Source organism: Onychostruthus taczanowskii, unplaced genomic scaffold (assembly GCF_017590055.1).
Source record: "Onychostruthus taczanowskii isolate IOZ18803 unplaced genomic scaffold, ASM1759005v1 scaffold142, whole genome shotgun sequence".
Lineage (NCBI taxonomy): Eukaryota > Metazoa > Chordata > Aves > Passeriformes > Passeridae > Onychostruthus > Onychostruthus taczanowskii.
This window is the reverse complement of record NW_024498597.1, coordinates 940,210-962,933: the sequence shown is the minus strand read 5'-3', so window position 1 is coordinate 962,933 and position 22,724 is coordinate 940,210. Positions and strand designations below refer to the sequence as shown.

General features: G+C 59.2%; 1 protein-coding gene across 7 annotated transcripts in view; it reads left to right on the top strand.

Moving 5' to 3' along the window:
- Positions 1-4: 4 nt before the first annotated feature.
- The window catches only part of EPB41L1 (erythrocyte membrane protein band 4.1 like 1), a 60,905-nt gene continuing 38,185 nt past the window's right edge, over positions 5-22,724 (top strand). For all 7 annotated transcript variants that reach the window (XM_041398220.1, XM_041398216.1, XM_041398219.1 and 4 more), the window contains exons 1-2: positions 5-88; positions 7,597-7,646. The gene's annotated coding sequence lies outside the window, so the exon portion shown is untranslated. The remainder of the gene's footprint in view (positions 89-7,596; positions 7,647-22,724) is intronic.

Sequence of the window (22,724 nt, the reverse complement as noted above, 5' to 3'; positions counted from 1 at the left end):
AGTAGCACCGGGCACGGACGGGCAGCGGCGGCGGCCGCGCCCGGCACACGGCGGCGGAACGGAGCCGAGCCGAGCGGGCAGAGCCGAGGTGAGCGGCCGGGGGGTGCGGGCTGCGGGGCCGGGCAGCCCCAGGTGCTGCGCGGCGCCTGCGAGGAGAGGGGCGGGCAGGGCTGCAGCCCCGGCGCCGGGAAAGCTGCCCCGAGCCGGGCCTTCCCTCGGCGGCAGCGGCGCATCCCGCTCCGCGTCCTGCCGGGATGCTGCGGGCGGGGCCCGGCCGGCGCTCCCAGCGCCGGGCAGCGCAGCGCGGGCAGGCGGCAGCGCCAGCCGCGTCCTGCGGGCGGGACCGGGCGACCCCCGGCATCCGTAGCCCCGGGGATCCGTAGCCTCGAGCTGCGGCAGCGCATTGAACTGCCGGGCTGTGATTTGAGGGAGACGATTTACATTAGAGGGAGAATGTGGAGAGAGCCAGGAACAACTTGGAATGGGTCCTCGCATATTTCTGTGGTTATTTTTGGAGTACCGTCATATGGCAGGAGGTGGGCTCTGGAGGTATCCTTGAGCTCAGCATTTTCTCCATAGGCTGGTTACCCGGGAGATTGTACTAGAGGACCTGCGTGGCCCTTTCCCCATCAGTGGTTTCTGTATTTCCCATCGCTGTTTCTCTGTATTGTTACCTCCGGTGTGCCCGGCCCTCAGCCTGTCTCTGTGGGGACCCTCCTGTGGGCAAACAATGGTCTGGGTGTGCGGCTGGGCAGTGTCGGTGTGCTGCAGGCGATGGCAAAGCTGTGCTTCATTCAGCTGTGGATGGTGTGAGGTGACTCCTGATCAGCCCCTTCTCCATGGCTGTGGATGAGGTGTGGCTTCTCCAGCATCCCCAGCGAGACCAGCCCATGCCTCCGTCTCCTTCCCGCACTTAGCTGGCATTTCCCTCCAGCTTTCTCCTGCTACACTTGCCCAAAGGGATTTTTGCTCCAGAAGAACTCAGGGTGTGGGCGCGTTGTTACTCTGCTCTGCTCTTTGTGGCTCTCCACATGCACGGGAGGGCTCTGGCTGTGCCAGGCCGCTTGCACCACGGCTGGAGAGCGGCTCTGGTGGCCTTCAACCGCGTGTCCTTGTTGCCATCGGGCGAGTTCGGAACTGAAGGAAGGCTGCCTGGCTTTGGGTGATGGTCCTTGCAGGAAGGGAATTAATTACTCTTTAATGATGTTGGTTCAGAGTCCGGCTCGGCAGGCACGGTGCCCATTTGTGGGGCTCCCCGGGGTGCTTGGAGCCGTGCTCTTCATGAGGACCTGTCTGCTGCCTGCAGGGATGCAGGGCATGTTCTGGGAGCTGTGGCAGGTCCAGAGCTCCCCTCCTTACCCAAGGATGGCCTCTGTGATCAGAGTCAAGGACCAGGGTGCAGCTGTCTCCTGTGGGCTGTGAGCCCCTCGGGGAGGGGAGAATTCCCATCTCCTCTCCTCTTCCCACCATCCCTGTGCCATGGGGATTGCTCTCCTCCATGCAGCCATTCCCAGCAGAGCCCTGGGCAGGGCTGTGGGGTGCAGAGCCTGTGTTTGGCTACCTTTGGCAGGGGTTGGGTTCTACCCCTGCTGATTTGGCTGCTTGTAGATGTTGTGCCTAGGACTGCCTAGAATTTTTGATTTTTACCAATTTTTGAGATATGAGCATTCTCCAGAACTCTTGGGGGCGATGTTTTGGTCAGGAGGAAGCATCTAGAAATGGTTTTTGAAGTCCAGTATGGGATTTCTGAGCTAAAGTTATGCGTGTTCCTGGTGTGCAGAAGAGGAAGGTTTTGGTGCCTTCCCTGTGCAGACACAGAATGTGCTGGACCCCCTTCCCTGGGCTGCTGTCATGGTTGCCACCACCACCACAACCTTCCAGGGTAAGTGTGTGATGTCTTTGTGGCCAGGAGGGGTGGCTGGCTTGGCTGAAGAAGTCACTGCATCATAGAATGGGGAAAGTCTTTTTCTTCCCCCAGGCAGCTGAGCTCTCTGTTAAACTCTGGGTGATGACCTTGGTCCTGGTGAGGAGCTGAATCCCTCGCTGGTTTCTGGAATTACATTAAGGCTTCTGCTGGCAGCACCGAGCCCTCGTCCCGCGGGGGTTCTGGCGTCACTCCGGGCATCCTGCCTGCCTTCCCCTCGCTCCAGCACTGCTGGGGACTTCTGCTTTCCTACAGGAGCCTTCCAGACACACACAGACCACTCAGGTGCCTGACTAACTCTGTCCATAACAGAAGAAATCTTTCCCTTAACTAATTAGTGTTTCTAAATTAGGAAGCTGCTGAGAATGACCTGTCGGTTAAAGGGCAGGGCTCGGCTCTTCCTGGCCTTGCTCCGAGCTTCCTGCTCAGATGCACAGACATCACTGGAGTGTCCTTTGCCTTAATTCTCTTGGCTGTGCACTTGGGCTATTTCTCTGCTGCCTTGGGCACGGAGCTCTGGTGCTGAGTGGCAGCTGGGACACGATGGGGAGCACGAGGAGATGGGCTCAGCTCGGCTCGGCGCAGAGCGGCGTGGGCGGCTGCCAGGCCTGCCTGTAGTAGACTTTCATGCGGTGCCTGTCACTTGGAGGTCTGAGCCGAGCCTGAAGCTCCCTCTGCCAAAGCAGAAACACAAAACAGTGGCAGTCCTTGGGTGCTGGGAGCTCCTGCACAGGGAAACTTGTGCATCCATAAACACCTGATTGTTTTGGCACCTATAAATGTGCTGGGGCTGTGACAGCCATGGCTGCGGGCTCATTGTTCTCCTCAGAGAGTGGCTCTGAGTCAGCAGGTTTGGGTTTGTCACAGCCTGTGCAGGTCTGTGCTACTGAGCACTGGGGCTGGCCCTGACCCTGCTGCAGGAGGATGTGGGGTTTGGGCCTGGACTCAGAGGCACTGGGAGCTTGTGCTTTCTCTTGAGCCTGGAAGGAGTTGGATCTGTGGGAGGTGCAGGACAGCCTCCCTCCAGCCTCCCTGGGGAACCCCTTCCAGCCCCTGCCCTGTGCCATTCAGGGCTGTAAAGCTGAGCATCACTGGTGCTGGCCAGGCTGCTCCTTCATCATGCTCTTGTGTGGACTACAGGAGGTGGAAAGCATGGTGGAGGAGACTGTCTGTGATGGGGACAGGCAGGCTTCCCCCGTGGCTGCAGATCCAGCCCTCCTCTCCTTCCAGCCCTTGAGGGGAAGCTTGTGGGTCGTTCAGGACCTAAGTGTGTCTTCAGATGAAGAGAAGGAAGTCTGGGCAGCCACATTTTCCAGTGTGGAAGCAGTGGCTGCTTCCTGCAGCAGCTCTCCTGTCCACACAGCATGTCCCTGGTGCAAAGCAGGTTACTGGGCCCAGGCCCCATGGATGTCCCTTGTCTTGGATGGGAGCTGCTCCCTCTGTCCTGCTTTGCTTCAAGGGGATGTGTGGAGCCATAGAATCATGGGTTTGGGTTGGAAAGGACCTTAAAGTTCATCTCAATCCAACCCTCCTACCATGGGCAGGGACTCCTCCTGCTGTCCTGGCTTGCTCCAAGCCCCATCCAACCTGGCCTTGGACATGTCCAGCCACAGCTTCTCTGGGCAGTCTGTGCCAGGGCCTCCCCAGCCTCAGAGGGAAGGATTTCTCCCTAATATCCAATCCTAAGAAGAGCTGTTGGGCTGAAGTTTGGTATGACTGGGACAGGAGTTGAGGTTTGCTCTCCTTGCACTGGGCAGGGAGTGATGGGACTGTGTGGAATGGGACAGACATCCCAGCGCCCTGGATGGGTCATTTGATACAAATTCTTGTGTCTGCTTGTCCCAGTACACAGCTGAGGGGGCTCTGGATGCAGCTCAGAGTTGTCAGTGTCCTGACTGATGTGTGCACACCCCTGAGCCCACTTATGCCCCCTCCCCAGGAATGGAAGCAGCAGCCAGAGCCTTAAAATCTGGATGATAAATCTCTGGAAGAGGATTTTCTTTCCACCTCCTGCTGATGGACTGTGTCTTGCCTTCTGCAGGCTCCCTGGGGCTCAGCAGTGCCCGGGCTGGGGGAGCACAGCGCCTGGGGATGCTGCCCTGACCCTATTGTGCTCAGAACACGAGACAAACGAGGCTGAAGCTGCAGATCTGTGCCTGCCAGCAGGTCAGCAGTTTCACTCGGGCACTTGGCCTCTTTGTGGCAGTGAAATGTGGCCGCAGGTCGGGATCTGCTCCATCCCCCTTTCAGTGCCCAGCCTGCTCCCCACCAGCTGTGACTGGACCCTGGGGCCACCAGGCTGGGTCGTGCTGTCCCCGAGCCCTCGCTGGGTGGGAGCAGGAGCAGGTGCTGCGCCAGTGTAAAGCGCATCCTGCGTCTGAGGCGATGCTGAATGGGGATTCACAGCCCAGCCCTGCTGCCAGGTTCCTCCCACCGGCTCCTTCCTCCCTCTGCTCCTACTAACCCACTGCCGGGGCCCCTCGCTGCCTGGCAGCAGCGGAGATGTCTGCTGCTATCCTTCCCCGAGCATCTGATGGAGAGGAAAACACAGGGTGGAGTCAGCTCCCGCACAAAGGAAATGTTGAGGTATCGTTTCTGCCTTCGGTGCGTTTTTTAGGTGGCTGGGGAGAGATTAAACAGGATCTTAACACATTCACAGCCCCCTTCCCACCTCATTTTCCTGTGAATCTGTTGCTGTCATGGTATCTTTCGGATGATATTTTTAGCTTTGCCTTTTCCTTTTTTCCCCCTCCTCTCCTCGTATCAGGCTGTAGAAGGGAAACACGTTTCTATGGGAGAACAGAACGAGCCATTTCACGAGACATTTTGTTATGGGCAGAAGGGCCGGGAAATCTGATTGTGTGTTTGAAATGACACATTCCCCTTTGTAATCAGCTCATCAGCCTGGCTGGGGCGAGCGCCAGCAGCGAGGCGTCCTGGTGGCCGCTGGGGCGGGGGATGGCCCGGCCCCTCGCATCCTCCCCCGGGCATCTCCGCCGGACCATCCCCGGTGACCACACGTGAAGGGCTCGGCAGTCCTGCAGGTTTTTCTCTCAGTGGTCCCGTGGGAAGCAGCTGGATGCCGTAATGAGGTGCACTCTGGGTCTGGTGGTGTCTGTGCTGGCAGAAGCACAGGGGTTCGGGGCACCTGACACAGCTTTGGGGTTCTGGTGATGCTGAGAGGGATGTGGCAAAGAGCTCCAGGTGGGAGGGGGGCTGGTTGGACAGTGGGGCTGCTGCCCACGGTGGGAAGGTGTCATTTTTGACGAGGATACAGACTGATGTTACGTGGTGATTGTGAACTTTGCAGGGGAAAATTACAGCTCGAATTCTCAGCAGTATTTCCCTTTAGCAGATTTACTCAAGTCCTGATAGATGAAGGTCTGTGAAGTGGCCAGAACAAAAAAAGCCTCCTGGGAGGGCTGATCTGGCTTGGGTCTGCACATCCCTTTGTGGGGCAGGTGCTGTTACCTCTGCAGACTCCCTGGGGCTGTTCTTCAGGGAACCAAGGAATGCTTCCTGCTGTTAGGGAATGGTGGCCGTGGTAGCATAACATGTTTGGAAGTGTCCATGGCCAGCTTAGACGGGACTTGGAGCATCCTGGTCTAGTGCAAGGTATCCCTGCCCATGGCAGGGGATGGAACAAGATGGGGTTTGGGGTCCCTTCCAACCCAAACCATTCTGGGATTCTGTGGGATGAGTAAATCCCTGCTCATCACCTTGGTCTGGTGTAAGACCTGTCTGATGTGGCATGACCAAGGGAAGGGCCACAGGATGTAGAGAAGCTGCAGCTGCCCATGCTGTGTTTTGGGGACAGGGGCCCTCCCGGGCACCTCCATGCTGCTGACGGAGCTTTGGAGCTCAGTCCCACTCTGGGCAGACATGGGAAGGCCGTGGTGGTGTGGTCCTTGGTGTGGTCCATGGTCCTTGGTGTGATCCCTGGTGTGGTCCATGGTCCCAGGTAGGGTCCATGGATGCCCCTGTGTCTCCTGGGCCCCTCTCCAGCTGCACTCCCTGCCCTGTGTGTGCCCCTGCTCTGCTGGAAGGGACACTACAAGTCCTTGTCCCTTGGTTGGACCCATCAGCAGCCAGGTGCTGGTTTCAATCTGGGTGAGCCAGACCAGTGCAGGGCTCCTTCCTAAGCCAGGGCCACCAGTGCCTCCATGTGTGTGCCACCCTCTCCCTGCGCCTGTCCCCGCTCCTGTCCCCGGGCAGCGTCACACCGACCTGTCAGGACCGAGCTGGCTGGCTGCGCTGATGAGGTGACAATTTGGATCACTGTGGGATGTTTGTGAGCCCCAGGCAGTGTCTGTGGCTGTCCACACCAGCCTGGTGCCCGGCAGGGCTGTGTGGCAGGAGCTCGGGGGCAGGCTGGCGTGGATTTCTGCTCAGGGGAGATGCTGCTCGTGGGCAGAAGCCAGCAGGGCTGGGGGAGGCCTCGCTCCCACTGCCAGGATTCCCAGAACTCTTCACTAACGTGATCCTAATTGATGCAGTGTCTCACACCCCAAAATGGCCATGGCTCAGAGCCGGCACAGCAGCCGTGGTGGCCTCTCGCAGGGCAGGGATGGGCCGAGGGGATTGGCAGTGTCAGCACTGCCAGGCTGGGCAGGGATCTGTGCCCGCTGGGCAGGGGTGTACGGAGTGCACCCAGCACCAGCCCGTGGTGACATCCTGCCTGTGCTTCCCCAGGGTGACAGGCACGGGGCAGGGCCACGCAGGTGGCAACTACCACCCCCCCCCTTGGCACCTTGTCTCTCATGCAGCTCACCTGCTCAAAGGTGGGTTTGTCTCCTTGGATGTGCTGAAGCTCACAGCTTTATTACATCAGGTTTTCTGGCTCAGAGCAGCCTTTGTGCCTCCAGGGAAAGCTGCTTGGGTCGGTGCTGCTCAGGGCGGGCTGTGGGCTGCACACAGCTGATGTTTGCTTGTGGAGAGTGAAAGGATTTTGCCGAATCCATGGGAGAGGTGGGAGCTTTGCATAGGCCTGCTTTGCTTCTGCCTAGGGGGAGGCTGGGCCTTGCCTGTCCGAGGATGTTGAAAATTAACCCTTGGAGAAGTGGGAGCTGTTCCTGCTGTGCTAGACCTGCTTCCTCCATGACACTGCAGTGCTGCTGGGCAGATGCTTCTCCCTGGCTAGGTGCAGTTGTCATGTAAAAGAGGCTCTGAAAACGCTGTTGCAGGCTGGGCTGTCCCTGCTTGCTGCTGGTTCTCCTGCCCTGCTGGAGCTGCCATGGCTGGGGAGCGGGCTGGCTAAGGGTGCTGCACCGCTGCCCTGCAGCCAAAGCCCTGCCAGCCAGGTGCTGCCCTGGAGCCACGGCCATGGTGGTGACAAAGAGGTGGCACAGATGGCCTGAAAGGAGAGCCTGGGCCATGCCCAGGGGATCAGGTGGCACTCAGGGGTGTGAGGACTCTGCAGCTCTGCTGTAGTAAATGTTTGCTGCTCTCCAGGAGGGAGTGAGGCTGGCTGCACATCAGGAGAGCAAAACGACGTCTGAAGCAATCCACAGCTCCCATTTCCAGCAGGGAGATTTGTATGGAATCCAAACACAGTGCTGGAGCTGGGCAGGCACCCTCTGATGACAGCTGTAGCTGTCCTTCTGTGTGCTTGCCATCATCTCTGGGCAGGACTTTTCCCTTCTTTTTAACCAAATCTGATTTCTTCTTTGCAGGTTGTAAATCGTGCCTGAGCTGAGTGCTGAGAGCAGCCCCTGGAAGCAGCGTGAGTTTATCCTGAAAGCTTTTGTTCTCCTTTCCACATCCCACATGAGGTTGAGTGGGTTTTACAGCACAGAAAAGGTTGCTCAGCACGGAGAGGTGCTGCAGGGAGAGACTTGTCTGCCAGGAACCCCTGGGAATCTGGCCTGCTCCCACCAAAACACTAAACTGCTGGGCTTGGGCTTGTTGTGGCTTTCTTTGTGTTGGGATTGCTTCCTGGTTTAGCTGGGACTTGGGCAGCAGCCCCTTTGCCCACAGAAAGGCTCCTCCAGGCTGCCCAAGTCCCTGTCCGCTGCCGGAGGGGTTTGGGGTCTCAGTGTTGGGTTTCTGTGGTCTCTTTAGTGAGGAGGATCTGAGGAAGGCAGTGTGTTTGCAAACCAGCTGTGGGGTTTTGCTGGCTGTGGATCCCTGCCCAGGGCTCAGGTCCCTGGGCTCACAGGGCTGGGCCTCAGGTGCAGCCTGGGAAAGCTGGGAGCACAGCAGGGGAGAGGGCTGAGCTGCAGAATTCAATTGCTGTGATGCTTGGAAGAATGGAAGGCCTGTGGTGCAGCCTCTTCAGGGACACCAGAGTCCCTTCAGCTGTAGGACTGCTCCATTCCAGAGCCCCTCTGCCCAGCAGTGACAGTCATGTGAAACCAGATGTGAGCAGCTTCCAGCAGCCATGGGGGCTGGGGGGACAAGGTCCTGCTTCTGCTTTGGCTCTCTGACCTGCAGAGCAAGGTGAGCCTGGGCAGAGCTGCAGCACGACCCTCACACTGGGCTGAGGTGGGAGGACAATGTCCTTATCTGAAAATTGGGATGAGGAGCCCCACAGCTGCACCCTGCTGTCCTGGCTCTGTCCCAGGTGACAGAAGTGTGTGGCAGTGTGCACCGCAGGGCTCAGACCCTGCTGCCCACAGGGCTTGGCTCCTGCCCACAAAGGGCACTGGGTGCAGGTTCTTTATCCAAGGTTCCACACCCAGAGGGTGCTGGGCACTGCCCAGGCTCCCTAGGGAATGGTCAGAGCCCCAAGGCTGCCAGAGCTCAGGAACATTTGAAAAACACTCCCAGGCACAGGGTGGGATTGTTGGAGTGTCTGTGCAGAGCTGGGGGTTGGACTGGATGGTCCTTGTGGGTCCCTTCCAGCTCAGGATATTCCATGGTCTGTGAGTGTGGGCAGGGGATCTGGGTCCCTGCTGAGGACTGGCTCTGATGGGCTCCTCGGGGCTGGAGCTGGCTCTGGCTCATAGCAGGGCAGGTCTCTGTGTTTTATGAGCAGTTTCTCACCTGCTCTCCTCCTCCAGGCACTTTGCGAGATGCCAACTCCACCCGTCCCCAGGGGTGCAGGTCTGCAGGGAGAGCCAGGAGAGTGGCAGGGATCCTTGTCCTTTGTGTTGGGATTGCTTCCTCATGCCTTTGTGTGCTCAGGGATTTGGGAGTGGGGTGAGCAGTCTGGAGTTGGTCGAGGCAGAGCTGCAGGCCCAACATCGGCGGTGGGCTTCATGTTGATTTCATGTGGATTTCATGTGCTCCTGCATGGCCTCAGTGTCCCCCGAGGGTGGGGACAGGGTGCCCTGGGCTCTGTGCCCATTGGGTACCCATGGGGAGTGTTCTGCTCCTGGGCAATGCCACCAGGAAGCTCTGCCCCTGGATGGGTGCAAATCCCTGTTGGGGTCGCCCATGCTGGGGTGGCATGAGGAGCAGGAAGGAGGACATATGCCATCCCCATGGTGACCCTGGTACCAGCCAGCCCCTTGCCCTTGCTGGTGGCTTTGGTGGCCCAGGTGCAGCTGGGGGCCCTGGCCGAGGTCTGGGTGTCTTTGGTTTCACAGTTGCCCCTGGTATCTCATGGCTGCTGGGGCTTGGGGTGCTGCAGCTCTGTGCCCAGGGAGTGTCCCCTGCTTTAGGAGGGTTGGTGACACTTCGGTCGTGGCACAGTGGTGGTGCTGGCAATGAGCTTCTCCTGTCTCTGGGTTCCAGCAGCTCCCTCACAGCTGGGGCTGGATCCCACCTCTGGGGCAGGGTTCCTGGCTGCTGGGTTTGGCTGGGGACTGATCCTGTGGGAGCTTGCTCAAAGGACATGGTCATCCACCAGCTGGCCTGGTGGTCACTGTAGGTCCTTCCAACTGAGCTGCCCCATCCTCCTCAATGGTGCTCAACGTGTCACCATTACCTTGGGGAAAACGACACTTTGTCGCCACTTTAGACCCTGACAGGGCCTTGTGGGGTGCAGAGCAGAGGATGATGATGATGGGGAGAGTGCTTGGCCCTTCCTTTGGACAGGAGAAGATAGGGGAAGGCAGGGCTGAGTCTGTCCAGGACTGGGCTCCTTTTGGTGCCTTCCCTTGCTCTGGGTGCAGTTCTCCTCCTTGAGCTCCTCACCTCCTCCAGTCCACTGCTTCCCAGGTGTCTGACCCTGTGTTCTTCTTGACCAGGGAGTAGCTGATCTGCCCTGGCTGCCACATCCCAGTGCAAGGCAGCTGAACCCGTGGTCTGTGCCTTTCTCTGCAGGCAGGGAGAAGGATGGGAGCAGCTCTGTGCCAGTCCCTGGCAAGGTGAGGGGTGTTCCACAAGGGCTGCAGCAGCCCTGCCTGCTCCTGGAGTGTAGCCCAGGTGCCTTGCTGGTGCTCCACAGTGGGCAGTGGTGTCTGATCTGGGTTCCCAGGGCTGGCTCTGCCATCACAGCCTTTGGCTCAGCCTCCCTGCCTGCTGCACCAGAACATTCCAGGGCTGTGCTCTGGTGCCATCCCTGGGTGAGGCTTGGAGGAGAAGGGCAGGGATGGCTGCAGGCTGGTGGTCCTGCTCCCTGCCCGGGCTGACTTGGCTGTGGCACCTTTTGAGCAGTCACTCCCCATCTCAAAAAACAGGGGATCAGCAGGGCAGGGCCAGCTCTGGGTAGGGGCAGGGCCAGCTCCCGGCACTGCTCCCAGGCAGAGCCCCGGGGCTCAGGGGATGTGTCACTGGGGCTTCAGTCCCACAGCTCTGCTCACCGGCAGTTTTTAATGCCTGCAGAGCTCAGGTAAGCAGGGAGTACCTGCTGAGGTGCCTCCTCAGGAGGAACTGGCAAAGGGCACTGCACAGATCCCCTTTGGCCTGAGAAGAGCTATCAGGCTGTTTTATGGAGCAGCTGGGGGGATGAGGCTGCTCTGTGCTCCCTGCCTTCCACCCCTTGCTGCAGTAGGACCCTGGCAGGGCTGGCAGCCCTGGCACAGCCAGTGGGAGCTGGCAGTGCTGCCTGCAGGTACCAGGGCAGTGCCCTGCCTCGCCCTGCCCTGCCCAAGGGCTGCTGCTGCACTTTCCTCTTGATTTGGGGCCCATCCTGGCTGCAAGACATGCCTTGGTCAGCGAGCCCTGCTCTGTGCCATCCCAGCTGCTGGGGCTGAGCAAACAGGTTTGTGGTATGTGGCAATGTGGGCCCTGGAGGCTGGGGGAGCTGCCAGCTCCCTCAAACTCTTGGGAAAGGCTGGCTGCTGGCCAAACCCCTGCTTGCCTTGGCCGAGCTTTAACCTCTTGTGCATCGCAGCACTCAGGAGCTGGGCTTCCCCCGAGCTGGGTCACGGCGGGGCAGCCTGGCTGCCCACCCACCTCTGACCCCTGTGCCTGGCTGTTGGAGCCTCCTTGGCCCAGAGCTACGCTGGGATGCTGCCCCTCCTGTGGCCTGCAGGGCTGTGTGCTCGGGCAGCAGGAGCCGGGGCTCTCCTGGGAAGATGCAGCTTTGCTGCTCCGATGGCCCTGTGCTCACCCAAGCCCTCACAGGTGATGGAGAGCTCTGGTCTCACCCTCCCCACTCCTTCTGGGCTGGGCTGGGCTCCTGCCATGCTGCACTGGGGATCCCTGTGGGGCTGGGTGGAGGGGAAGAGCTGTCTGCTCTCACATCCTTGCAGAGGAGGATTTGCCACCCGGGACTGGTGTTTCGACTGTTTTTCTGGCACAGCAGGGCCCAAGGGATGTGGAGCTGTGGGCAGCATCTGAGCAGGCCCAGTGTGGGCTGGGGATCTGCAGGACTTGCTCCCAGGGGAACAACAGAGGCTGGGCTGTGTTTAGGAGAGCACCTGCCCCGCTGCAGGTGTGCTCTGGGGCATCATCTTCCAACAGCACCTCTCTGGCTTCTTCCAGCCCATTTCCCACAACCCATGCTGTTTTTCCTTTATTATGGGACCCCTTGTGCAGCAGGCAGGATGCTTGGTGGGGCATTGCAGGGGGCTCTGCACTGTGGAGGAGCTGTCAGAGTCTCAGGCCACTGCGCTTGCTGGATGGAGTGGGAGACTGGGGCTCATGGCCACTGGTGTCACCTGTCCAGCTCCCATGTACATGCTGTCATTGAAGGCAGCCAGTGCTGGGACAGAGCTGTCACTCCACCTGCTCCAGCCCCACTTTCCTCCAGCCCAAATCCCAGGATGGCAGCACAGCCCCTGGTGTGGGGGCAGGTGTGCTGGGCAGGAGCGCTGCACCTCCCGTCCCTCGCTGCGAACTGGTGCTTCGTGATGGGGTTTGGGTGGAAAATTGGGGCTGGATGAGTTCGGGAGGGTGAGGGAGGGAGAGAGCTGCCCTAATCCTGCTCTGGATTCAGCTCAGCTTTGTGCATAAGGCTGCTCAGCTGCAAGTGAGGAGGTACCCGGGTTGCCGGGGAGACAGAGCCGTGGGATGTGGCGGATGCTGCGGCCGCGGGGAGATTGTCACCCTTGTGCTGCCACCAGGAACAGCCCCAGTGACTGTCCCTGACTCGGTTGTGTCACCCTTGTGCTGCCACCAGGAACAGCCCCAGTGACTGTCCCTGACTCGGTTGTGTCACCCTTGTGCTGCCACCAGGAACAGCCCCAGTGACGGAGCCTGAGGCTGCTGCAGGGGACACGCTGCTGAGCCATGTGGGGCCCTGGTGCTCTGAGCACCCTCCTCGGTGGCTCCTGGTGGCTGTGGATGCCCTGGGTGCTACCCTGAGGTCATGGCAGGCTGGGAGGTCAGGGGGCTGTGGGTTTTCCTGGCATGGAGCAGGGCCCAGAGGCATCTCCAGGTGTGTCCCCTATGCCAGCCCAAGCAGGGTGGCGCTGTCTTGGGGGGCAGATGGCCTTGCCTGCACTCATCTCATTCCCCTGCTGACCAAGAGGGGCAGCCCCAACTCTTGGAAAGTCTTCTCTTCTAGAAGAGTCACAGCTCACCTTCAGGTCCCCAAGGGGTGACCTGGGGCTGGTGAGCAGAAGCACAGAGTGCTGTGCCAGTCCAGGCTGGCTTGGACAGAGGGCTCAGGCTGGGGTGGACCTGGCTAAGCTGGAGCCGCCTCTGGCTTTGTGATCCTGGTCCTGCCTGAAGCTTTCCCAGTTTAGCTGGGAGGGGAAGCTTTCCCAGTTTAGCTGGGAGGGCAGGAGCTGTGCCAGCCTCTGCCCAGGGCTGGTGCATGGCCCAGGACCTCCTGGACACAAGTTGCTGTGTTGGGATTTGCTGTGGTGGGGCCAGATCAGCTGTGACAGTGGGATCCTTGCTCCCAGGGCAGGGCTCAGGGTGCCTGGGTTGGGACCCTCCTCTCAGAGCAGGAGGCTCTGGTGGTTCTCTCAGGCTCTGCCTCCCTCGGGCTCTGCCCTTGGGTGTGGTGGGGAGGCTTTGCTCAGGTTTCCTTTTTGTTTCCCCTTTATTTATTTATTATTATGTTTTTAAGCTTTTCCTGCAGCCCTTCCTTCTCTTGTCATTTGATTGCCCAAGTTCCCTGAATACTTGTCACCTGCCTGGGGGCAGAATTTGAGACACATCAAAGGTAGCTGAGCTTCTGCCGGGCGCTGAGAACATCCTCTGGGAGCTGAGGAGAGATTAAACAGCAAGGGAAAAAAACCATCTGCTGTGCTCAGGTTTGGCCAGGAGGTAAAATGGAAGGGCTGGGGGAGAGCAAGGGAAAAGCAGCAATATTGGCTTTCCAGAAAATATCTGCCCCGTGCCTGGCAGGGGCTGGCCTGGGGGTCCCTCCGTGTGCTGAGGCCTTGGAGGAGCTGGATGGGAGCAGAGGCTGGGGCAGCTCTGCTGCAGAAGCGGGGGGCTCCGAGCTCTGGGGGATCCCAGAGCCCCTGGGATGGCTTTGTGCAGCTGTGGGACAGACTGGGGCTGACCCTGCTGAATGACTCAGCTCCCTGCTGCTGGCTGGAGTGCAGGAGTGGGGCAGGGACCGGTGCCAGGGCTCCCACGGAGTGGCAGAGCTGGTGGCACACCTGGGGTCCCGTGGGTTCTGAGGGCACAGGAGGGTCCAGCCTGGGAGCAGAGCTGCTGCCTGCACAGGGCTGAGCCAGACTCCAGCTGCAGCTCAGCAAGGGCAGAAAAGGAGTTTTCAGCTTTGCCCTTGGGAGTGATACAAAGCAAATGGGATAAATCCCAGGCAGTGGCAGTTTGTGGTGTCTGGCCTGGATCGAGGCAATGCTTGCAGAGGTGTCAGCACCTCGGGCTCTGGCAGAAACCAGTGCCAGCTGCACCTCCTAGGCCTTAGCAGAGCAGCCCTTAGGCTCCTGGTGCTGCCCTGGCACTAGTGACCAGCCCCCTGAGCCTCTGACCAGCCTGCTGGTGAACCTGCACTCAGGGAAGAATGGATTTTTGGGGATGTTTCTTTTGGTTTAAAACCCTTACAGCACAGGCATTTTGTTGCAGAAAATATCTCCTTAACATCTTTTCAAAAAAAAACCCCAAAATAACCCACCTAAGATATTCTCCTCCACTTTCCTGAAAAACCTTAGGGATTGATGCTGCTGGTGGGTGAGCCAGTGTGGGATGCTGTGCCCCAGCACATCCATATGCCAGCAGGGATGGATGCCCTGGCTGGGGGTGAGGGGGGCTGGAGACTTTGGGGAGCAGCCAACTGCAGCTCTCTCTTAAGCTCCTTTAGTGCCCAGGGTGCAAGGGGGTAGTGCCATGGTGGAAGCTCGTGGAAGCCTCCATGTGCTGGTGGGTGCACTGATTTCCTCCAGCACAGTGATCAGTCACATTTTCAGGTGCCTAGTTGAAGGGAAAGCTTGGGTTTACTCTCTGCCTCTGACCTGTGAGAGGTCAGAGCTCTGGTAGAAACACCAGTGCTGGGGATAGTTTAAGGAAGCCCCCAAAGGTCTATTTTCCACCTGTGGTTTTCCATGGTTAATACAGCAGTTTTCTGCTCCTCTTTCCAACCAGGTAATCTGTCTTCCCTTGGAAGGGAGATGAACAGCAGCATAAATTGCAGGCAGGGCCCAAAAAGACATTTGCAAGAGCAATTTTATTCCTTGAGCTCCTGCCTGTTTCACTTACAGATCTGCTGCTCTTCTCCTGTGAACTTGTAGCATTTTCTTCCATGCAAATGGATTTTGAGGTGTTTGGAGGATGTCAGCCTCTGTTGGCTGAGGGTGTTCAGTCTGGAGAAGAGAAACCTCCAGAGAGAACTTAGAGCCCCTTCCATCGCCTAAAGGGACTCCAGGAGAGCTGGAGAGGGACTAGGGACCAGGGCCTGGAGTGACAGGACACAGGGAATGGCTTCCCACTGCCAGAGGCCAGGGATGGATTGGATATTGGGAAGGAATTGTTCCCTGGCAGGGTGGGCAGGCCCTGGCACAGGGTGCCCAGAGCAGCTGGGGCTGCCTCACCCTGGAAGTGTCCAAGGCCAGGCTGGATGGGGCTTGGAGCCACCTGGGGCAGTGGAAGGTGTCCCTGCCTATGGAATGGGGTGGGACTGGATGGGCTTTAATGTCCTTTCCAACCCAAACCTTTCTGGGATCCCAGTCAGCTGGACTGGCTCTTGAGATGGACTCAGATGGGATGAAGGTGTTTCCATGTGTCCTTTCCCTTCTCTACATGGCATTATCAGCTTCTGGAGGCAGCAGCTGGACCTGGGCTGGGAGGGTCCCATCTGGAAGTGCTGCTCCCTTTCCTGGAGGCCTTTGGGGCAGTGTTGTGGGGTGCAGCTCAGAGTGCAGAGGAGCACATCCCAATGGAGCCATCCTGGTGCTGCAGCGGGGAGGGCGAGGCTGGCAGGCACTAGGGCTGGTTCCTGCCTGGTTCCTGCCTGGTTCCTGGCCCCCTTGTGCTGCCGGGTTCTGCAGCAGGGCCGGTGCTGCTGGCAGGGCCGCGGTGGCTCCTGCGGGATGCTGGTTGCTAAGCAACCGGCAGAGGTGGAGCTTCCTGGGTACCATTCCCAGCACAGCCCTGGCAGGGGCTCTCAGGCAGCTCAGTGGGAGCTCCTGATGCCCACACCCCCCTGTCCTGGGGCACGCGAGCATCACCACACCCTGATTTGGGGTTTCTCAGCCCAAGATCATCCAAACCTTTCCCTGGGGAAGGAAAATGTCTTGTAGCTCTCTTGACCCTTTTGTTTGGGATTCCCACCCCAGCACTGCCCTGCCTGGCTCTGCAAAGCAGAGCCAAAAGAGGGGAGCCCCAAGGCTCCTGCACCCTGAGACTCCCTGCAGCCCTCTGGCTAGGCTGGAGGCTGGCTGTGGAATGCTGCAGGAGTAACTTTCCCCTCTGGAACAGGTGTGCCCAGGGAGCCTGGGTGCCTTGGGTCCTCCTCGGGCTGTGGCTGTTTGTGACAGGCCATCCGGGCTGGTGCAGGAGGGCTGGGTGTCCCTCAGGGTGACGCCAGCCCTGCCTGGGCACGCTGTGGCCTTGGCTCCTGCTTCCGTGTGCCCTTCCCAAGGCCAGGTGCTGGTAAGGCACTGGGAGGGTGTTTGGCTCAGGTGACATCCTGCAGGTGGGAAGGAGCCTTCCCTGTCTGCCTGGAGGATGGGGAGGATGTTCTGGGGGTGGCTTTAGCCCTTTGGTGCCTCCCCAGGGCTGGTGCATCATGTGCCATGGCACTGGTGGGTGTTGTGTGCTGAGTGTGAAGCACCTGCTTTATCGCCAGCTTTCTCCTGTCCAACCAGTGCTCCTTGCTGGACTTTGCTGGAGAGCTGTAAGCCCCAGCTGTGCCAACAGATCATGAATTTCCCCTCTCTCCACTCCTGGTGCATTCCCCACTCTGCTGACTGCGCAAGCCATGCCTTTTGAAAGGTCGCTGTTTCCCTGGAAGAGGCACATTCCTGCCTTTATGGGGCTGCCTGGAGTGATGGAAGGGACAAGCCGGACAGCCTTTGGCTGTGCAGGAAGCCCCAGTGGACTGCCAGACTCCTGGGCCCTTCCCTGGAGCCGTGGGCAGGGATCAGGCAGTGGGATGGGGTTGCTGTGGATCCTGCCACGAGGATCTGTCCCTGATGCACCCCCTGCTCCCAAGTGCCACACTAGTGGGATCTTGTGCTCTGGGCTGAGTTTTGGGGTTCCTGTGAGCCTGCAGGGGTGTGGCTGTGCTGGCAGGAAGGCTGTGTGACAGCTGTCCCCAGTCAGGGCACTGGTGAGCAGCAGGGATGGCTCTCAGGGAGCCGAGGCTCTGCCTGGGAGCAGAGGATGGTTTTTCATCACTGCTGACAGAGAAAAACTGCTTGTGCTTCTCAGTGGCTGTCCCAGGGAGGGAGTGAGGGAATTGGGCTGGGACTGGGGAGCTCCGGAATAGCAGCATCCCTGTGTCACCTCCACGGGCCGTGGCACGGTGGAGCTGCTGGGCAGGTGCAGCCAAGGCCTTGGCGTGGCTGGGGGCATCAGTGGGGCTTGGCTTTTGGAAGTGAGATGGGAGGGGCCCGTGGTGCCAAGGGAAGCAGGAAAGTCCCCAGAGCTCTGAGCAGGCAGGACGTGGTCTGCCCTGAGGTTGGTGCTGTGACACCAGGGCTCAGTGGTGGCACATGATGGCTGTGGTGGTGCTGCTGCTCCCATCCTGCTCCCGTGGGAGCAGGGGAAGAAACCAGGGGGGACTGGGGTCTGCGGGGTCTTCTGGCTCTTCCTACTCTGTGGTGTCTGGGCTGTGCTTCCATCTGGAGAGGCACTGGGTGCTCGCAGGGGCTGACTCAGGGCTGTCCCCCCTCCAGCTGGGACATCTTCATGTGGGAGTTAATGAGGCTGTGGAAGGTGTTTCTTGGCTTCTGAGGAGACACAGCAACTCATTCCTGGACTTGTTTGCTCAGCTGGGAGGTGTCACTCAAAAGGGTGGGAGTGAAACCTTGCTTTAAGTGGCCCCGCAGTTCCCATGTCTGGCAAAAGGGCCATGTCCTGCCCTGTGAGGGGGAGCAGGGAGGACGCTGCCTTTGCGTCTTGGCGGCCTCAGAGGAGGAGGAGGCGCCTCAGCCCCATCCCCCAGGATGCAGCAGAGGCCGTGCTCCTCTCCCCTGGTTTTTCTTGGTGCCAGAAGGGTTGGGGCCAGAGCAGGCTGGAGGGAGGTTTGGTCTCTTGGGATGGGCTCTGCCCCGGCTGCTCTCGGCTCTGGCAGCTGTCATGGTGAGCTGCCGTGGCTGCCTGACTCCAGCCTGGCTCGGGGGATAACTCCCTGTCATTTTGGCGGCTTCTTTCCCCCCCACTAAGTTTCTCATGATTCATTTTTGACATGTGGCACAATGCTCTGGAGCTGCAGGGATGCTGATCTCCACATCCAGGGTGTCCTTTTGTGGAATAAGCTCAGGCTGCTCCATTAACCCCGGATCAGGGGCAGGCCCCAGAGCAGGAGGGCACTGCCCGTCCCCTGCAGGCGATGATGCCAGGGGAGGATGTGGAGGGAGGCCCTTTGCTGCCTGTCAGCAGGGTCAGATGTCTCCGTGCTGCCTGGCTCGGGCATGATGAGTGAGCAGATGTCTGGGCTCCTGGCAACTGCTGACATCATGTAAATCCATGATTGCCCAAACACACGCTCAACACGTGTCAGTTAACGCTGGGCTGGCTGCAGGAGAGCAGGGAGGTGGGAGAGCCCCCCACACCATGGGCTCCTTTTGGGTGGTGGATCCCAAAGCTTGTGGAGGTGTCACACAGGATCACTGCCCTCAAGTGAGTGTGTTCCCATGAGATCATCCCACGCTTACTGCCTTTGCTCTCCTGTTTTTCCCCACTTGACCCAGTTCTTCACTTGGCAGTCCCAGCCTGGCTGTCACACTCTGTATGATGACGAGCTTCTGTCTGCTCCAGTGGTGCCTCAGCCGGGCCTTGGCTCCTTCTCCCTGGCTCAGCATCCCTGGGCAGCTGCAGGTCAGGTCAGTGGAGCTGAGCACAGCAGCTCGACAGCCTGAGCCTGCCAGGCTGCATTGGGCAGGACAGCACCCACCTGTCTGGACAAAGATGTCTGAAGTCACCAGCAAAGCCCTACAGGGCCTGTCCCCAGGAAGGGACCGGTCCAGCCAGCCTGGAGGAGCCCTTCCTGCCCTCTCTGGTCAGGCAGGCTCTGAGCTGGACCTGTCATCGGTGCCAGAGGGACAGGAGTGGACGTGTCTGAGTGGTTTCCCTGGGAGCAGCCTCCCATGGCCAGTCCCTGGTGATTTCCTTCCCCAGCAGGTTCAGACCTCTTAGCTCTTCCCTTCCTGAGCTGCAGAGCCATTCAGGCTGGAAGAGACCTCCGAGATCACCAACTCCAACCTGTGACTGATCACAATCTTATCAACAAAATTGTAGCACTGAGTGCGACATCCAGTCATTTCCTGACCACCTTTAGGGATGGGGACTCCACCACCTGCCTGGGTAGCCCTTCCAATTCCTGGCAACCCTTTCAGTGAAGAAATTTTCCCAAATACCCAATCTGAAACTCTGCTGGTGCAACTTGAGGCTGTTTCCTGTCATCCTGTCCCACTCCCTGTTGGGAGCAGAGCCCAACCCCTCCCCCCAGCTGCTTCCTCCTGTCAGGAGTTGTACAGAACCAGAAGGTGCCCCCTGAGCCTCCTTTTCTCCAGCCTGAGCTCCTTTCCCAGCTCCCTCAGCTGCTCCAGTCCCTTCCCCAGCTCTGTGCCCTTTTCTGGACACGCCCCAGCCCCTCAAGGTCTCCTGGACACAGCACTGGGGATGAGGAGCTGGTGCTTCCTGGTGCAGTGCTGCCATGGGCTGGGACAGCTGAGGTCAGGTTGGCAGGACAAGGTGACAGAGCTCACCTGGGCAGGTGTGAAACCTGCTCACAGGCTGAGGTGAAGGGGGAACGCTCACTTCCTGCCTTTCATGCTGCCCTTCGTGTTCCCAGTGTGATGTTTTTGAGCTCAGTCCCACCCTGCTGGGCAGGAGAACAGCGTGCTCTCCTGCTCTGACCTCCTTCCAAACGCTCCTGGCCAAGGGTGGGGGGAGCGGGCTCAGAGGGGGCTGGGACATGGTGGCCCTGACCCTGCACATGCTGTGGGGACAGGGGTGGGGAGCAGAGGGACGATGCCTGCAGGCACCTGGTGGCGGCAGGGAGGGTGGGGTGAGGTGGCAGGGGAGGAGCACAGCCTCTCCCGCTGTCCCTCTGCTCCTGCAGGATTGGAGGTGCCCATAGGGTGCGGTGTGAGGCCAGCAGGGAGCTGCTTTAGTGTGAATGGAGAACACAGGAGAGATTGTGACTGTCTGGGAAAAGACTAAACTGGGCTAAAACACCCGTCTGTGTGCCCTGAGGAACACTGAGGGAACAGCTGGACCTGAGGAGGGAACATGGAGAGGAGGATTGAGAGAAGTGTGTGGAGATCAGGGGTCAGAAGAAGTTTTGCACCAGAGGCAAATTCTGGTGCTGTGATCACAAAGCTGTGCTGTCCCAGCTAACGGGGACCTGCAGGAGCCAGGCAGAGAGGAGGAGGCAGCCCCAAGGCCCCTGGAGCTGCAGGCAGCAGGGTCTGTTCCCTTCGGGAGCAGCCAAGCCCTACAGGAGGAAGAGGAGCTGTGTGGGCAGGGTTGGACCCCAGCAGGTGCCCAGGGAGGAGCTGCTGGGGCTGCAGGGACCTCTCTAGGCAGCTCCACAGGCTCTGGAGACCTTCTGCTCTCCGTGAGCCTCCAGATCAGCCCTGGCAAGGGCCGAGGCTGGAGCCTGATGGACCTGAGCAGGCACTTCCCACTAGGGCTGGAGTCAGGTCCTGCTGGTTGGATGGTGGCTGTAGATGGCTCCTGTGACGCCCCCAGGGCTGTTGGCTTCTCCAGGACTGAGCTGTCCCTGCCACTGGGTCTCTGCAGGGCTGGGCCATGGGGGCACAGAGGTCTGGGGACACGGGAGCTGCAGAGCTTCCAAGAGTAGAAAGGCAGAAGGAGCTTTACCCTGACTGCTCAAGACAGGGACAACAACAGCACAGATCTGGAGGGAGGGAGGTTTGCTGAGATGGAGAACAACTCTAAGCTGAGGAGGGTAAAGCCCTGGTGCAGGAGAGGAGTAATGGACTCCCAGAGTGGTTTGGGTTGGAAGGGGCTGTAAAGCTCAACTTGTCCCACCCCCTGCCATGGGCAGGGACACCTTCCACTATCCCAGGATGCTCCAAGCCCTGTCCAGCCTGGCCTTGGGCACTTCCAGGGATCCAGGGGCAGCCACAGCTGCTCTGGGCACCCTGTGCCAGGGCCTGTCCACCCTCACAAGGAAGAATTTCTTCCTAACATCTGATCTAAATCTCTCCTGGTTCAGTTTGGAATGGTTCCCTCTTGTCCTGTCATTCTCTCTCCATGTAAAAAGTCTCCCTCTCTCTCTATTCCAGTGCTCTTAAGCCCTGGAAGGGGCTCTGAGCTCTCCCTGGAGCCTTCTCCTCTCCAGGTGAGCACCCCCAGCTCTCCCAGCCTGGCTGCAGAGCAGAGGGGCTCCAACCCTGTGGACCCTGGCGAGGAGCCTTGTCCTGCTCTCCAGTACCACAGACTGCTCAGGGCTCGCCCTGAGGGTGGATGGATGGAGGTGCTCCCTGTGGTGAGCTCCTGGGTTAAAGCAGCTCTTGGGGCACCGTCTGGCTCCGCAGTGGGGCTGCAGGGGCCCGGGGAGGCTGCGGCCGGCCCCGCTGCCCTCGGTGAGTCAGCGCTCGGTGATTCACCGCGGGACGGCCGCGGCTGCTGCAGCGCGGGAGGAGCCACGGGAGATGCTTTCCTGCTTTCCCTCATCTTATCAGCGGTTCCTGAGCCTGGCTGCCAGGTACGGCAGCTCTGAGCTGCGGAGATGTGCTCTGCCTGCCAAGGGAGCTCCAGCACATCTGGCACAGCTGTAAATCCCAGAATGGTTTGGGTTGGAGAGACCTTAAAGACCAACCTGTTCCACACCCCTGCCATGGCAGGGACAACTTCCACTAGCCCAGGTGTTCCCAGCCCATCCAGCCTGGCCTTGGGCACTTCCAGGGATCCAGGGGCAGCCACAGCTGCTCTGGGCACCCTGTGCCAGGGCCTGCCCACCCTCCCAGGGAGGAATTTCTTCCCAGTATCCCATCTAACCCTGCTCTCTGGCAGTGGGAAGCCATTCCCTTTTGTCCTCTCACTCCAGACCATTGTCCCCAGTCCCTCTCCAGCTCTCCTGGAGCCCCTTCCGGTGCTGGAAAGGCCTCCATGCTCTGCCCAGAATCTTCTTTTTTCTAGGCTGAAATTCATTCAGCTGTTCTGAACCAACCCAAGCACATGCTTCAAAAACCTTACTTGGCATCTTTCCATGTCCTTTCTGGCTCAGCTGAGACCTTACGGTCTTCTCTCTTACGGCTCACCTGGAGAACTGCCCACAGGTACAGTCCTCTCGGGGCCTTGGTCCACGCTCGGTGCTGCAGCTCAGAGTGGGGTCAGAGGCTGTTCTGCATCCTCAGTGTGTGGCCAGGCTGGTGCTTCCAGCCTCTGCTTTCCTTCTGAAGGACTTGTGCAGGGCAGGTGCCCTGTGCCAAGCTGAATCCTGGTAGTGGGGGGGTTTTAGTTGCATTTTGCAAGTCATTGAGGGGTTCTCAGTCTGGCTGTTTGTGGTGTCTGAGCACTTGGATGCCAAAGGATTCTCCTCAGCTATGTGGGGACGCAAATGCTGTTGCTGTACCTTTGTACAGAAGTGAGACTGGGGAAATGTTTTCTTAGCAGAATAGAGCCAAAGGCAGGTAAGAAAGGTTGTTCCAGGCTGGACCTCTTGCCATCCATCTCTGTCAAGGCTGCTGTGAGCCAGCTCAAGGGGGATGTCTGGACATGGTCCTCCCCTGGATGCTATTCCTGGCTCTTGTTCAATCTCCTTTGACACCCTTTTAGTCCTTTTGTGTATCTGTGAGATGCTTCAGAGGATGGAAATTTCCAAGTTCCAGTTTCCCTGCAGCAACTGGAAGCCAGCTAAGCCACACGTGTGATGCAGGACTCGGACAGTTTCAAACACTCATGTTTAGGGGTG